The following is a 17,919-nucleotide window of genomic DNA, read 5'->3' as shown; positions in this document are numbered from 1 at the left end:
TGTGTCGTTCCATTTTGCCGAAAGTACTGCTGGCTGTCCATGCATCATTTTTCTTTCAAGAGCCGCCCAGGCTTTGTTTAGCGTTTCGGCGCATCTGGAAGAGCTTGTCTCCTGGCAGATGCGTGAAGTGCTCGAAAAAGTCTATCGCGCGCGTGTCATCGTGGCCTGCCAAGAACGGACTACTGAGCCGTTAGTGTTCCTCCACAGAACATGTTCTTGGCCATCATCAACGACACATACAGCGAGGTGAAAAACGATGTAACAGCTCACAAGAACGAGTTTGAAGTCGTCGACTACTTGAGGCGCGGTTACAATAACGTGCTAGGTGAGACCTTGTGTATTGTCTGCAGTGAACAACAGGCGACTAAGAACATTGATAGAGTGTTAATTTGATGGTGATGACCAAGGCCGCCCACTCATTCTTAACTAGAGTTCGTGACTAGTGTACATAACTAGTGTCCGATAGCCCTTGCTTGTTCACAAGTCATCGCTGGCTCTGCGGTAACCTCTCGGTCGGTTTTTAGAACCAACTGAAGGGATGTTGGTTGATGAAATGGTTTATGTTTTTCGTTCCTACTCATATATTATGAACATAGGCTGCTTAGCTCATATCTCGCTAAATTCAGTTATTCTAAAAAAACAACTTCTGAACCGCAATCATAGCAAGCTGCATGCAGCCGCGTTTAACCTGTCACAGATTGTGTATGTCTTGTGTAAGGAAACTTTCCGTGTTGAGGCAGAACGGAAACCGTGCCTGTTCGGGCAGTGTTGGGTCACCTTTGCAAACCTCGGCAGCGTTTTACGTGTTGTTAACGGCATCTGACATATGCCTACTGAAATTTCAGGCAAGTTGGGCAAGCGTGACAAAATGATCGACATGGAGAACGCTCTCAAGCTGGCTAAAGCAAACAGTGACGGTACTTACCCGTTTGAGGAAATTCGAGAGACCATGAAGACGTAAGTGATCACGACTGACTGCGCCGCGCCTTATTTCGCTGTGGCATACGTGTGACTCAATGACCCAGGAGGGAATGGCCAACATAGTTGGAATAAAAGAAGGCACATTCCCACTAAGCGCCAGCCAGCGAGGGTCTTTCGCTTTAATGTTGAACGGAGTGTTCCACATTTGTTCCATATATATATATATATATATATATATATATATATATATATATATATATATATATATATATGTATATATATATATATACATACCTTTTTTAGTTCCAGACCTATGTATTCGGCTGAGGTCCAAAACCCTCCGATTCTTGAGGGTTTTGGGTAATAGCATGCACATTTTCGCGGCTGTCAAGCCGCGAAAATGTGCATATTATTTTGTGCCATTTTGTGCATACTATTCCTAGGTCACCCAGGCATGTGTGACGTCATAGCAGCGTCATACGAACACCGTCACCTCTTAGGCTGTTTTCTGTTCATGATCAAAGAACAGTAGAGTCGCTCATGCAATAGTGCTAGCAATGATGCGGTACAAATGGTCCAAGCTTCAGAATATTATAGCCTAAAAGTCAGATTAAGCTGCTGAATGCGTATTTCGAACGCGACCGTAACCGCTTTCCGGTCTTGCTGTGGTGCTGTTAAAGAGGCGTTGCTAAGCCGTCCTAACGGATTTGCTCGGGTGTAGGGAGCGCACCGCGAGCGCTGCGTTTGCGAGGGTGACTGGACGGGGCGAAATCATGTGGCTGCGTTTGTGGCTGGTGGTTTGCACCATGTGGCTGCTCAGTCACCCACTGGCATACGTCCTGGTTTACGTACTCCTGGCATACGTCATCCACTGGCATATGTACATGCCTGAGATGCTACCTATCACGTCGCATGTACTTACATCGTACACGAGCAACCATCCTCCAAGCTGTACGAGCTGTTGTGACGCACCCACCGCTGACGTCGTAAGCTGCAACTTATCGACAGCTGTTGGTAATGAGGGGCGCGGCTTAGTCTGCTTGAGTCACGCCTCCCTCAATCCTATGTCACGCATCTCTGGCGCTCCCTCAATCCTCCCTCCGCATCTCTGGCACCCAGGTGCAACTTCTCGGACGGCGAGGTGGACCTGTTCTTCGAGCATTACGACCTACACAAGCAGGACGCACTGGATGAGAGTACGCGGCGTCTGAGGGACGAGCAAGGGAACCAGAATCCACCACTGGACAGTGAGTGAGCCGGGCTCGATCCCGGTCTACCTCCGTGGGCCTGGCGTTGATACTGGGCGGCCAGGTTGTTAGGCCGTTGCCACGCTGCATTTACACGTCACGTGGAAGTAATGATGATAACGTCTTGCTAGTGTTAGCCATGCCAATGGAAATGGCTTTTACAGGGGTGGGCGGTGCACCTATAAAATTATGGATGCCTATAGATAGTTGCATAAGTTGGGTGGGTGGGGGTGGGGGGTGGGTGGGGGGGGGGGGGGGGCACGCTCTCAGCAAAATGGAAGCCGCTGGGGCGACTCTCTCACGCAGCTCTCCAGCTCTCGGCGGGCTTGATATTACCGGACGACTTTACCGCCTGGCCTCGTTTGGCTGAAACTTTGAGGACTGTGTGCATAGCGAGCGCTGCTGTGAATGAGGTGACTGCTGCCGTGTAATGAACTACTCCAGGTTCCGCCCCCCCAAGGTGCCCAGTTACCTCCAGCTCTGGTGCCGCACAGTACCGAGAGATCCGAAGCTGCCTCCCCGATTGCACTGGTCCGTTTGATGCGCTCGAGTTAATTTAGTGCCGCATGCCAGAAGAGTGCTATTACTTTTTGTATACCATCGAAACCTTGTATGACGTTTAACCTGAGGTAGCCAGTCTGCAGCTGTAATGTGATGTGATGTAACTATTTCTTGACCTTTCTGTCCTTACAAGCTTTGAGGCCTCGTTGAGCGTTGGAATGAGCCCTTAATTAAATATATAAGTGTGTTTTTGAATGTCGCCATTTCCTCGCAGAAATGTGTTGCACATGTGCTTTCAGCTAATTGGGGCGGTGTTAAGTACACACGCTAAGGGCGTCATGCGAACGCCACCTTTGTCGGCAGCCGCGGCCGGCCACGTGGTGTGAAGCTGCTGGCGTCGGTCAGGTCGGCCTGTGTGCAGACCCAGGCCGGGCCAGTAGTCTGGACCTGACTCTGAGCGTATGGGGATGGAATGAATATATCACCATTAACGTTCAAGTGCTCGGGACGATTGCATGTGTCAATTAAGTTTGTTCTCAGCATGACTATCCATGCTCTTATTTTTCCAAATGCGTCGGTCTGATGCGGCTGCTGGGCCAGCTGGTATGGGCATCATATGGGTTTTGACCTGTGTGTATGCATGTTTCGCAATTAGAACATTTTAACTTTTTGTTTTCATGCAAAACGCTTATCCGACCGGCTGAGTGCTCACTGCCAGGGGCATTTCATGATGAGTACCTTTATTAAGTATCATATGGAATTCGGCCGTGGTGAGGCCGGGACCTGAACCCAGCACAGAAACATCCAGAGATGAGCACTGGTGTAACTTTTCAAGAACTGCACTTGTCATCGTTAAGCACTGCATGGACCACGGTCGGTTTATACAAATATATTAGGTCGCAGGAGCTTTAAGACAGGGCTAGCCCGGACCGGGGCGGACCACGTAGGCTGGCAATTTTTGTCAGCTGAAGCAAAACTCGCCGTGTCTGCGGACTCCCTGGTACTTAAAATGAAAGCGTTCGTCCGCGCGTATGTAGGTATGCTCGATATCTATCATGTGGCAACGACTTGCCTAAGGATGAGGAATGTGAGACATCAGGTGATTTTATAGGCAGAATGAGGCTTTTATGGACGTAAATTTCATTTAAAGGGGCCATTCCACCTTTTGAGCAATTGTGGTTAACATGACATCTGGCAAAACAAAGTTTACATGCAACGCTCCGGGTCATTTCAAACGTCAAAAACGTCTATAAAAACTACAGTATTAGAAGCAAGTGCAGGACCCATTACTTCATCATTTGATTGCGTCACAAAAAATATTTTTGTACATCAGTGGTACGTAAAATATACAGGGAAGCATGCGTGTTAATCTTAAAAGCAGGATGATTTTTGAGAGGCTTTGTTGCCAGTCGGTAAGCATTAAAACATGTGGTTCTATGTGGTTTCGAATGCCACGTAATTACCGACACGTCACTACATATCCGCTAAGTTGGTAACTCCAGTGCGCGCAAAGCATGAACTGAACCCGGAGCGGGAGTAGATTTTTCATTTTGAATTATCATGCCGTTGTGCTAAGCACAAGAGGTCCTATCTGGCGTGTGGCGCCTTGTGAAGCGTAAATTTTACAAAATCTTTTAAAAAATATTGGATAGATAACGCTGTTTTGTAGTGCTGAAATAAACACCATGTACAGAGGCTAAAGCTAGAGATGGCAGTGGATAGCCATTGTCGTTTGCCGTCGTGCAATGACAGTTTCAGGCCTATTTTTCTTCTTCCCATCTCTTCGGATGAGTATAATAATGTGTTCATGGGCTCGTAAATTCGAGACGGATATTTGATGGGCTGGCGGACTGCTGAAGTGCAGGGCCTGTCAGTCAAGATCTGCACGGGCCACGCGCTACACGGGACCACGTTAGCATAGTAGTGCTTTGGTGTGTACGATATGCTGGGAGTTGTATAATGGTGTGATAAAACATGACATGAAAATAAACAAGGATACCCATTCTTCCCTTTACCTTCAGTTGACCGCCTGCATACCATCGTGTTCGGTGACATATCCCGGGAGGCGGCCGCTGCTCAGCTGCGCGACTCTGCTGCGCCTGCCGAACACCATCGGGGAGGGGAGGGTGATGGCGATGAGGAACGAGAAGAATACTCGTCAGAGTCGATGGACGATGAATATTACGATGACTTCGACGATTACGGTAATGCATCCCTTGATTCTTGTCCTTCTACCTGAGCTGTATGACGATTTGGGGTGCTCCAACCCCCCCCCCCCCCAAATGAATTGCGGCAAGTCCGGAAAGAAGCCGTCTTTGGCGTATTTTGGGGTAGGGTTAGCCATCTTGCACTCCCCAGCATCTTACCTTGCGAAACTGCACCCCCGGTCATGTCCCTTTTTAGTCAGACCTCAAGACACCTGCCAGGCCCCTGGCTCCTGTTCACCTGGACCATGTCCTTTGACCTTACCCCGACCTGCAGATGACATTGAAAGACGGGCGTCCAGTCGCCGATCTCGGCCGAGTAACGCCTACGAGGGATACGGCGGCGTCAGTCCAGAACAATTTGGGGCGTGAGTGTGCCTGTCTCTTGTTTTAAGATGCATTCCGAACCTTTTGATTTGATAGACACCCGTGATTAGTGACAGCGCTAAGCAATGCTTGTTATTTACTCCTGACCCTAGGCCAATAAATGTATTGCTTCTCTTTTGATCTGTCACAGCTCACAACTTCTAGCTGACAGCCACTTAACCTTGGCCACAGACTTACCCACCGGGTGGATCAGATGGAGCTTACCATCAACTCTGTCTCGGCAAGGGTCGAAGCCATGATGGGGAGACTGGAAGGCGAGCATGGATCCCAGCGTGCGACACAGGCGATGGGTGAGAATTGAGGGCTTTGCCCAGCCAATCCCGTCCCTTTGAGAGTCCCTGCGCACGTCTGGTGGCGCAAGAGGTGTCGTTTAGTTGTTTTCCATCTTGTCGACTATATTTTTATGTGCAATATCGGGTTCCCAATTGCTTACTCGCGGTTTGATTCGAAATTTGGTGGCACTGTTCGGTCTTTTTGAATGGTATTCACGGCAGCAGATTCCTCGCCAACAACAGACCGTGCCACGTCTGTAAAGTATTGCGCGTCGCTGGGCCGCCCCGATACACGACTGTACCGATCCTTTTGTTTTATTATTTGGGCCCTGCATAAAAACACTCTCCTATAGAGCCACCCCCTCCGAAATAATTTGCTCGGTAAATCCACCGCAAAATATGCCTGATGAGAATTGTGCACCCTGGTGCACAATGTTATGCAGTGCACATTGTTTGCATTTAATCGAGCGCATTTTGCACTGTAGTGCGCTGGCTTGCAAAGCAAACCAGTATGTAGTGTACAACAAACACGTTTAACGTGCAATAAACACGTTTGTACAATAAACACGTTTGTCAGCCCTCATCGACCGGCTTGTTTGCTTTTGTCCTCCGACCCAAACGGATGAGCTTCTGCTTCGATCTGGCCTTTTGACCTTTGGACCTCTTAAATATTAAACAGCTCCCAACACATCGATTGCTGTCCAGTTTTGCTTGGCTCCCATGCTGTCGGACGGCGGAACAAGGCTCATCTGTCAGGTAAAATACCTAAATCCTCTCGTATTCCGCATCAGGACGTAACGTTGCACCTCGCTGTGCAACGTTACTCTAGGCAACAACTCATGCACGTTTTCTTGGTTGTACTCTGAATTTGGCAGGTAACCTTGCACACGTCATACATACTCCGTGTCCCATGCGACTGTTTCCTCCCCAGCTGCCGGTCCTGCAGCTCCTGAGCTCGCCGCCTACTCACCGGCCACGGAGGCGGCCCCGAAGAATCTCACGTCCTATCGACCAGCGGCCGGTGCTAAAGCTCCCGAACCAGGCGCCCTCCCACATGTTCCGAAAGCATCCCAACAAGTTTCCTCAGCCTACGGACCAGCGGCTGGCGCCTCAGCCGCAGAGCCGCGCACCTTCCCCTCGGCCGCAGAGATAACTCGGCAGGTTCCCTCAGCCTTCGGACCAGCGACTGGTGTCCAGCCGCCGCCTGTATCCGGCGCCGATTCAGTGCCGAGAGGCGGCGCCGGCAGCAACGTCTGACCACTGCCTAAGGTTAAAATACGCCCACAGCTGTGACCGATCATCGCTCCGTTTCTTAGCTGTCGCCACGATATGGCCGCGGACTGGCGCGGCCTGGTTTCTATTTCATCCGATTCATTCGTCCACTCTGGAAGGTGTCATATTTATGTTCATCATGCTCACTTTTGTGTCACTTTTGCGGAATGAATTCCCCTCACCAGGTTAAAGGTGAAAGTCATGCAAAACGTGGTACCCTGGAATTTATTTGCTTACCCGATAAATCCAGCTAAATGACACCGTATAGATGCGTGTGATGTCTACTGTCGTCACACCTGTAGAAGCTAGCTTTGAAGGTCAAAGCTTAAGATTAAGCAAAATGGCGTGCCCAGGAACTGATTTTTTAAAAATACAACATATGGGTACCATAACGATTTCTTCTGAAGCCGCTATTGCAAAACCTAACTCAAAGTCAACGGTCAAGGTCACACAAAGCACAGTAATTGGCAATTATTCGTTTACAGAAGAAATGCAGTGTTGAGTCGATATTGCACATTATGCGCATTACCATCATACCCACGGAGTCGGATTTCGCTGGTAAACGAACAAACACCCGGGTATCACGCTTTGCTTTGGAATTTGACCTTAAGTGTTAAGCTTGCGAATTTGACGAAAGAAGACCTGACGAGCATCATTGGACATGGTGAGCAGAGTAGACGTGGCGACCATCATTATGACGCCCATTTGATGTTGTTTTTTTAACGAACGAATGTCATGCGCAATGGGTGACCTTCACCTTTGGTCTTGAATGTTAGTTTATTGAAGGTGTGATGAAAAAGAAGATCACGAGCATCACTAAGATGCTCATATGTTTGGGTTTCTTTGACAAACGAATAAATAGCAGGACGTCGCGTTTTTCCACGATCTTGATTCGTTACCTCGAACGTTGGCCCATTTTGTAACATTTCTTTTATTGCACAAAAAGTTGCTTGAAGAAAGCGGAAATTACTAGTCTCACTATGACAGCCATCGTTTATGCGGATGTGTTCTACATAGACGAAGAAATGCCAGGGTGCCGCTTTTGCATGACCCAAGCATATGGCCTTTAACGCTAGGTCTGCAAATATGACAAAACTTGACATGACGAGGATCCCTATGATATTTATTTTGTTGGATTTCTCTTTAAAGTGAATGAATGCCAGAGTACCGCAATTGGCATTACCTTGTCCTTTCACCAAAATAAGTTTGCTTTCGCAGGTGTGACGAAAGTTTACATCACAAGCATCACTCTGATATCCATTCCGTTGCATTTGTTTGGTAAACGAATGAATTCCAGGTTACCGGGACTTGGCCGACTCTGACCCTTGGACTCGAAAATTAGTTTAGAAAACAGGTACTACGAGCTTCACTTTAATGCCCGTGTTTTTTTGCATGCTATGAAAAATGAGTCAATTCCGGATGCTGCGCTTCCGGTGACCTGAACTTTGGTCTTGAAAGTTAGCTTTTGCAGATGTGATAAAAGCAGACGACATTAGCATGATTCATATGCCACCCTTTTTGTCGCCGTTGCTTCAAAACCGAAGAAAATTCAGAGCTTCCCGTCTTTTGTGACCTAAACCACTGATAACATTGAACATCATGATCAGCAATATGACACATATTTCGTACGTTTTGTTGTTGTTGATAAACCAAGGCATTCCAATGTACCACAGTTTTGACCGTTCAGTGATATGTAGAGGTCAAAGTTAGTGACGTAGAGAAAAAGATTGCATGTTTACGAATAGCTTGATCGTGGTAATTCATGGAAAAATATAACACAGATCGGAGTTCGACACTAAGCTAGAATACGAATACTACGCTAGCATGATGGACATGGCTTTGACTTGGTTGAAAACGGTGCAAACAGAGACAGTGCATTTGCCATGTGAACACGTGTGTCGATACTCGAAAGTCGATAACTGACATTTTTCATCGTGCCATGCGTGGCGATAGATTCCTGTAGCATTATGCTGTAATGGGCATAATTAACATCCGTCATCACCCCAGCTTACCGACAGGGTAGTGAGGGGCCCGCTCCCGCTGTCCTGACTCCATGCCGCTGTCTGGCAGGGGAAGCATCGCGGCAAGTCCACTGGAGCAACGTGACTGTCGGTACCCTTGGGTGACGCTGAGATCGTGACCCCTTGACCCGAAAGTGGTGCTTGCTAGCCTCCAATAGAGCGACCTTGTGGTGTGTGCGTGGCGACTAACTGTAACAGGGCTCGTTTAGGAGGAAGACACATGCTTTATATGCCTCTGAGGGTTATGTTTACACGTGGACCACGAAATCAAGGGTATGTTCGATTATGGTGTGCATATTCGCGTCATCTATCGCGAAGCAGTTGTAATTACGCGCTTCGTTTTCGTGGTAACAGAAGAGGCGGGCCCGGTCCTCAAATGTAATGTGTAGTTCATATGAGCGGAAGGTTTCGCCTTTCGGTCTTGTTCTTAAAGACCCTTAAATATATGCTTCCTTGCATTGCTCGATCTCTTTGGCACTGGAGAACCACCCCACTTTCTCAATGTGGTGAGATATTTTTGAAGCACACAGTGCGGTCGCCAGATGCCAGACGCACGGACTCTCTTGTAAATACATTGCTGGCGGTCACCCCGCTGTAGCTGAAGCGTGTGCTTCATGTTTGTGGGATAGATCTTTGAAAAATATTTAGTAAACCATCGGTGTACAGCACAAGAATATCGGTAGAGGATGAATCAGATAACTTTGATCAACTAGTTAAATCACAGCGCATTGGTTTGATCATCCTATGCGTTGTTCAAGGTTAAACGCCAGCACAAATGTAAAAACGATTTAGGGTATTGTTACCGCGGTACTGATGCTGTTTTGGATCTGAAGCATGAACAGGTTAATTCCCCGGCAGACAGTATGTTGATCCAGCGGGATCTGAGCATGCCACTCAGTCACGGGACACTTCAGGAGCAGTTGGGGAAGGAGTTTAGCCCGCAGGGAACAAATTAACAGCCACCAGCAAAGAACCGCACTGGAAAGCGCGTCACATTGGGGAAGCGACACAGATGACACTGGCATCAAGCCCCGCAAGTATATTTAGTAAATACGTCGAACCAACATGTCTCACCGTGCTAAAATACTTAGAAATCCGGGATAAATCAAGTTAATGAGCAAGCAAGCAATATATGCAGGAATAAGCACATGAAATGACAGTAGAATATGAGTAATGATCATATGCAAATATGAGTTTCTAAGGTGCCAGCGTTCGTGCACATCGGCCGTTTTAGTGGGTGGAACGACAATCCAACAATAACCGTGATAACTCCAAGTTGGTACAGTGCTGGTGAAATGTAATGCATGTTAAGTATACAATTGAATTGAACTGACCATACATTAATCATATACGTGATCGTCGCTAAATAACATGCATTTTTAATGAATTTTCGGTCAAAGACCTTGCTTACGTACCCGAAAAGATCGTGTCATACAAATGTCATAATGCTTGGACCTCGCAGATATAAAACGGACACCGGAGTATGCAACCCAAAGCATAAAGCTTGGTGGAAAAAGGAATGCGACAAACATCGTGATCTACAGCGAAATACCGCTTCTGTACTGCGATGGTGATCCGAACAAGTGAACGAGCATGGTGGGCGGGAATGTTGTTAAAGGGCCTTGATGCAACCCAAGGCCCTAGAACAGAGATGCAACATATTACATGGCCAGCACATGGATGCAACCCAGTGCTGACAGCGTTTTTTCGTGGGTTTTCCTTAACACGCGTTTAAATGACACCAATTGCCCACACTTTAGCTGAGCGAATTATAAGAAATCGCAGGCGATAGAACACCTTAACTTTGCACAGACGAAGACCACATGGTTCTCCAGGATGGAATATTTCCATTTAGCAGGGATTTTGGTTTGCGTGTGTAATTAATTCACACCTTTTACGGTTAGGGTGGCCTTTCGCCTTTTTGCAAAATCTTAACAGTCAAGGGGTTCCACTGTGCCGAATCTCATAATTTTGGTGCGCAGGAGGAACGGTATCACTATGGGATGGTCTCAGGAATCTTGTATTTTGCGTCTCGAACGTCATCGTTAAACCGTAGCCAGATAGGCGTGTATGGTTCCTCAACTTACGAAATACTTGCGCCCCTGCCATCACATATCAAACACCTTTTATACATGATACACTACACCAGACGTCAGGCATGTACGCACTTTTCAAACCTGACATGTGTGAAGGGTCAGTGTATTCGGTGCGTAAGCTGCACAGCTGCCCAGTTTCCGCTGATGTTCTGCGCGTCCGGCTGCCGCTGTCACGCTTCCTCACTAGAGAAATTTTTAATGAGGAGCCCATTGGTCAGACACACACATGTGAGCCACTGGGACAGGAGGAAGCGTGTAACCGAGGTATTGGCGGGCTGGTAGATGGTCCCGGTGTGTGTGTGTGTGTGTGTGTGTGTGTGTGTGTGTGCGTGTGGTGTGTGTGGCGTGTGGTGTGGTGTGTGTGTGTGCGTGTGTGTGTGTGTGTGTGCGTGTGTGTGTGTGTGTGTGCGTGGTGTGCGTGTGTGTTGCGTGGTGTGTGTGTGTGGTGTGTGTGTGTGGTGTGTGTGGTGTGTGGCGTGTGTGTGCGTGCGTGCGCGCGCGCGCGCCATCGGGCTTCACTCGGCTGCTGAGGTCTTACGGCGTCGTCTGCCTCATACCCTGCCAGGAAGTGCGGGCACCGCGGAGAATCGAGCTTTGCACCTCTGGTTTCCAGGAAATGTTGAGATTGCTGATTGAAAAGCACGCATTTCCCCTACATTACATCGAAAATCTTCGTGGGGGGACAAACAAAACTCAGCAAGCTTGGATCAAAATATTATAAAGTCTAGTGCCTAGATCGTGACTGGTGTGTGGCGTCTGGAGAGGGTCGGTCCGACGTTGGCGCCCCTGGCTTGGGCCCAGGTGGAACAGCTGGTGGGAGAGAGGTACCTTCTTAAAATGTATAGAGCCCTTTACAACCAGGTCAGCCCACAGACGATTCGTCGTCGATTCGTGTTTGTCCCCCGATCTGCGGTATTTCTCCGGGCCACCCAGTCATCCGAAGCCGGAGCTCTAGAACAACAGAGGTGCGGGCTCTCGGTCACACAGAGGGGGGGGGGGGGGGGGGTTCGCTACCGTGCTGCCACCTCGTGGAACCAGCTACCTCCAGCCGTGTCTGAGCGTCACACGCTGTCCGTGTTTCGTGCGTCGCTGAGAGCACTGAGGGCCTGAGAGACGATCGCTCTGTGGCTGTCGGCATTGGCTTTTCCCAAACTCCACTGACACAACAGTGTTAACTAAGAATTTTTGAATCACAGCTTCACTTACAATGCGTGTCTATCATATATGCAGATTGTTCCTATGCCTTTTGCCGCTATGCCATCCTGATGCGTGCCTGCCTTGCCTTATAACTTTGTTTTACACCCTGTGCAAGATGAAGCTAATCATGAAAAGCATGCTGCATCCGTGGGTTAAATATTCAATACAATACAATACAATACAACGGGTAATATATCGGGGGCAAATCTATCCTACTAAATTCGTAACATAAACGGTGTAAGCGTGTTACGAAGGTACAAACATCAACAATGTAATCCCTCACCATATCGGCGAAGCAAGAATGAGACTGCCCGGATAGGGAGGCGGCACAAACTTCGGCTCACTGGACTTGGCTTATTTTCCAGTTGCCATGCACCAATAAATTGCATGGAACGAGTGCAGCTTTTCAGTGCTGGTGAATCGTGACTGTTGAATGAATCGCGACGGCCGGGTGAATGACAATGGCTGGGTAAATCACGACGGCTGGGTGAATCACGACGGTCGGGTAAATCACGACGACTGGGTGAATCACGACGACCGGGCAAATCACGACGGCCGGGTAAATCACGACGGATGGGTGAATCACGACGGCCGGGTGCATCACGGCGGCTGGGTGAATCACGACGGCCGGGTAAATTACGGCGGCTGGGTGAATCACGACGGCCGGGTAAATCACGGCGGCTGGCTGAATCACGACGGCCGGGTAAATTACGACGGCTGGGTGAATCACGACGGCCGGATAAACCACGAATGATGGGTGAATCACGACGGACGCGTACATCACGGCGGCCGGGTGAATTACGACGGCCGGTTAAATTACGACGGCTGGGTGAATCACGACGGCAGGGTAAATCACGACGGTTGGGTAAATCACGACGGCCAGGTAAAGCACGACGGCTGGGTGAATCACGACGGCCGGGTACATCACGAATGATGGGTGAATCACGACGGCCGGGTACATCACGGCGGCCGGGTAAATCACGACGGCTGGGTGAATCACGACGAAATCGGAAGCCGTGTTGCGTAACGCCGACGTTCTGCACGATCTTAATTAACCCCGACAGACTACATATGTCTTTCACGGCAGGTGAAACGATCCCAACTACATCCAATTATAAGGGCGCTTTGATGCCTGCAATGTCGACGTCTTAACGGCACAGCCAATGCTCATCAACACTTCTGTGCGGAGGCTCAGAACAGCCGGAGGCGAGGCTTCTCCTTACGCACGTGTCGACCTCCCGCCGCTTCGGGCCGTCACGCGGCATGGCCGACCTTCGGCTCTCCTCGCACGTGTCGACACCCACCGGGTCTCGTGCGCCGTTGCCCCTAGCGATCACTGAGATGATGAGGGGCGGCCTGTCTCACCGGGAGGCTTATATGGCTAGAATAGGCTAGAGATGAAGGCAGAGGCCGCATCGGCTCTCTCAGTGAATGTGCGGTATTGCATAGATCCTCGGATCCGCCATTGATTTACGCTGCCAAAATCAAACTGAGACACCCGAGCCTTTGCTGACCTAGTAGAATTTTAGCGAAATGCTATTCAATAAACATCACATTTCCGTTAAGATAGGCCATAGGTTCTCGTATTGTTTCTGATAAAAATGTGTGGGTGCCAAAGTCTACTGAGCGCATATTTTGGCTGCAAGCCACTCAATACAACCATAAAAATATTGTGGAACATTGGACCATCGTCACGAAATGAGGGAAAATGGCGTTGTAGTCGCAACCGGATACGACTTATATAGATCCCCAAGAGTGCGACATAGTTTGGACCAAAAAGGGTCGTTTTCTACCTGTTTTTATGGTCGTTGCAAGTTACGACAATTTAACCGTCTCGACGTTTCTGAACGTTTTCTCCACTGGCGTCCAGTCACGGAGGCTTCAGCTGTTCACCACTGATACATGGGAACGACAGCAAGGCGTGGATAGCCTCAGTGGAATAGCGAATCGCTCGGCTGAGAGGGTTACTTCTGAGAAGTGAACGGATCGTCGTCCGTGGAAACCATCCATGGCGTAGCAAACAGCTATAGCGATGACATTTACTGTAGGCGCAGTTTGCACATACGCGGGTTCTTAAAAGCAATAGGTGCTCCTTGAACAGAATGAACATGCCGGAAACCGTCATTTTCAAAGTAAAAGGCACGGGAAGCTCCTTCACAGTCGCACCGTTTATTGGATATCGTTCTCACGGCCATTTAGTCACTCCTTGCGTCTGAATATGTTACAGTCATTTGGTATCGGCGTTGTCCAAATGAGGGGGGGGGGGGGAGGGGCGGGAAGGGGAGGGTGGAATGAGCTGTGTCATGTCCAAGTAGCATCAGGGTGCTCTACTCCAAATCTTTGTGACGGATGGCAGTCTAAAGTCACTCAGCTGACACACTGCAGCTCCCTCTACCTGCTAGCGGACTTCCTGCCGAATACGCACGCGCGTCTTGGGGTGAGCGTGACAAAGTTGTTTTTGTACATCGTCGAGCACTATAGAGTTCGGTGTAAACGTGTGTTAAAGGGCTTACAGCGCAACTAGACAAATCCAAATGTCATATGAGGTAGTGGAAAAGTATACGTGTTGTGTATGCTACAAAGCATTTGGCATTTGTTAGTCAGGGATTTCGGGGTAGAGCAGTCTTTCTTCCAAGACACCGAGTGATACAAGCTGCATCAGCTGTGCATGCATTGTATCGTTGATGCAGTGCACCAACAATATGCCATTGGCTGGGCTCCTGACAATCATTGAATGATATGATTGCCGTGATGATGAGTGTAGTTTCCTAATCAGTTGGCCATGAATGCCAGAACAGCCTGGCCACAATCCAGCTAGCAGTTGTAGATTATGGTTCATATTATATATCTTATTCCGGATTAAAATCTTGAGGACAGATTGGGGGGGCGTGTTGCCCATTTGACATTTTTGGCGGAACTTGCTCATTGTTGCCATTCCTCTCTGTTTCAAATGTTTATTTAAAATTGCGACTCTTGACTTTCAAATTTTAATGTTCTTTATGTGTTATTTGTGGATTTATGATTACAAATAAACACCTGCTAGTTTTTCAATGTCTTTCAATAATTTACATGTGGTTTGATGTGTCCTAAATTCATGTCCAAATTACCTGGAAGACAATTTGGTCAGCTGGGTTGGGATTGGTTTCCCTAGGCATTGGTGCACTTGGCATTCATAAAATTTTAAAGTTCAGTCTAGCGGAAGTACAATTTTAGTATTTTGCCCTGCTATCAGCCACAAACATTGATATGAACAACATATAGTGACAAAACTATGTTACGTTGAGTCACAAGCCTCATCTTGCTGGTGTGTAACCATTTAAGATGGCGATCCATGACCACTGAACTTACGCATGTAGTCATGAGTTTCATTTTTCGATTGTTTACTACCAGCAGTGGTCTTGATGAGCTACCGACCATAAGACCATTGACTGGAGAGAAAGTAGGCTGCACTCCTTATTTTGCAGGGTGTTTTCACTAGTTTGAGAACATGACATGAATACAATCTATCCCGACCTTTTGAGAACAAGAACCCCGGTGCCTTACAGCTCAGAATTTCTCAGGCGGATGAAACGTCAACGGAGGGCCAGCCAATTCGTCGCTGCGTTCCGGCGCGTGCGAGGGATGCAGCAGGAACATCCATGGCTGGACCCCACATTCGTCCTGGCTGTGGGTCCCAATCCCAGTCAGCGGGGTGCCGATGGCACGCGCGACACGGACAGCACCGATATGCTCGATATACTGGACGATCGCGCCTACCGGCCGGGACTGTCCTTCGTGGTCGCTAGTGCCGTTTACTTCATCGTCATGTTCATCGTCAGACTAACGCTGGGCAGAGAAGGCTGCGCTACCTGCCGAGAAGGACTGGTGAGCCGTCAGGAGTTCAACAACGTCACGCCCTGATGTCAAATCTGTGGCCGAAGCGCCGCGGTTGGCTGACGAATCACTTCGGTACCGACAAATGGTGTGCGTCGTTGTGTCCCGCATCGGTACCACTAAAGTTTGAGTCCCGGGCCATCGCCCCCTGGCAGCTCAGCACGGTTTGGAAAACCACCACACTCAGTGCATCAGGATGCTGGTGGTAGCTACCAACGGGTGTGTTTTCATCATCAGTCGGTTTTCATCATCAGTCGAGGGTGCACAACGCAAGCCTGCAGAGGAGCAGGATCCGGAAAAATGAACTGTAGTCATGCTGTTCATAAGACATAAGCCAGCTGTAGGTGCGCATATTCTGTGTTCATTTTTTTGGCGGCGTATCCAGCAGATACTCTTTTCTTCAATTGTCACACCCCGCCGATCGTCCGCTTCGTCCGGCCTATTCTCTGCTGTACTTAGGCTTCTTGTTGCACGTGATCTGGGATGTTAAATTCGCTGCAGCTACGTTATCGCGGACGATTCATGAATATGTTCAGTCAAGGAGTGTTACGGCATTATGAAAGCGCTAAAACACGGATCTCATTGCATTGTCAGACGATTAAGATGTACGTTAAACTACAAGTCATCATAATATTGTAAGAAGGTTGAAGTGTTTGCGTTTTTGATGTATTAGTCCTGTTATTGCATGGTAAAAATTGTTGTATACGTAAATAACTGGTTTTGAATGTTCGCAAGTATTTATCCCGTTTATTAGAACCTCACCAACCGGGACACTGATCTGGCCGGGGGCCTGCTTGTGCGCCGAATATATCTGAGCGTGGCAAGTACTTGTGCTCATCACCTCTCTGTGAGGGCCGTGGAACTGGCGAAGGCAGCGGCGGGCGACATACCACGCCCCGCACGATGTAGATTCGGCAGTGACTCGTACGTCGGCACCAAATACGCGGCCGCTGATCCGCGGGCACCGGCAGCGTCACCGCGGCACCAGGTGTGCTGACATCCTCCACACGGCAGTATCAGACATGGCGTCCCCGCCCGCCGCGGGATCCGGCGCGACGTTGGGCAAGCCTTACGCCACTTGTCCGACGAACGCCAGGTAGGACGGCAGCCCTGTCGGTGCTTGGCGTGAGCGCAGCTGAATCATCCACGCCAGCGGTGACACCGCCATGGTCGACACCAGCGTTGAGCCCACACTCCCAGACTTCTCGAATGGGTGTCACTAGTACCACGTCGGATACGGCTGCAGTCGACCCTCGCGGGGTTCTAGAACATCGGTAGACGGGAAGGCAGCGGCCCCACCATCACTCGGTGTGAGCACGGCGGCCCGTCCCCGCAGACAGCGGTCGTGGAGTCGTGGAGTTCGGCGGCGGGAATTTCTCCATGCGGGTAAATAATTGGATACTGAAACATCAGGAACCGAAGTTTCATGATCGTTGACATAGAGCCTTATCTAGTAAAGCCCCCTAACTTTAGCGGCTCCAATCATTTTAATTTTATTGCTTAACGTTTGGTTTAAGTCGGTTCCAACTTTAATTTTTATTTCCGCAATCTTACAAAGAAACCTCGTCCCAAGCGTTACAATGGCTTTGCCAGAGCGAGTCTGTGTTCCTTGACTGCTTCAATATGGCGGCCCGCTTTACGTACCAGCAATCGGACCGCTCCATTCAGCTGTCCTATCTAGTCCTGCATATATATATATATATATATATATATATATATATATATATATATATATATATATATATGCTCTACAGTGGAGAATCCAGGATTTCGTCAAGGGGAGGGAACGCAACCTTGTGCGCCCACTACAGTTCGGGACGCCCTCCAAAAGGAAACCCTCGTTTTCCGGTCATAATATTTGGAGATTTGTACATATATATATATATATATATATATATATATATATATATATATATATATATATATAT

General features: G+C 48.7%; 1 long non-coding RNA gene across 1 annotated transcript; it reads left to right on the top strand.

Moving 5' to 3' along the window:
* The first annotated feature begins 250 nt into the window (after window positions 1–250).
* Window positions 251–2,166, top strand: LOC119112891 (uncharacterized). The gene is made up of 3 exons (XR_005095797.1): window positions 251–325; window positions 846–957; window positions 2,041–2,166. It is a non-coding gene; the product is annotated as an uncharacterized LOC119112891 (long non-coding RNA).
* Window positions 2,167–17,919: the final 15,753 nt, after the last annotated feature.

The sequence above is a fragment of the Pollicipes pollicipes genome, unplaced genomic scaffold (genome assembly GCF_011947565.3).
Source record: "Pollicipes pollicipes isolate AB1234 unplaced genomic scaffold, Ppol_2.1 Scaffold_7261;HRSCAF=8764_pilon_pilon_pilon, whole genome shotgun sequence".
Taxonomy (NCBI): domain Eukaryota; kingdom Metazoa; phylum Arthropoda; class Thecostraca; order Pollicipedomorpha; family Pollicipedidae; genus Pollicipes; species Pollicipes pollicipes.
This window is presented reverse-complemented; position numbering and strand designations above follow the sequence as displayed.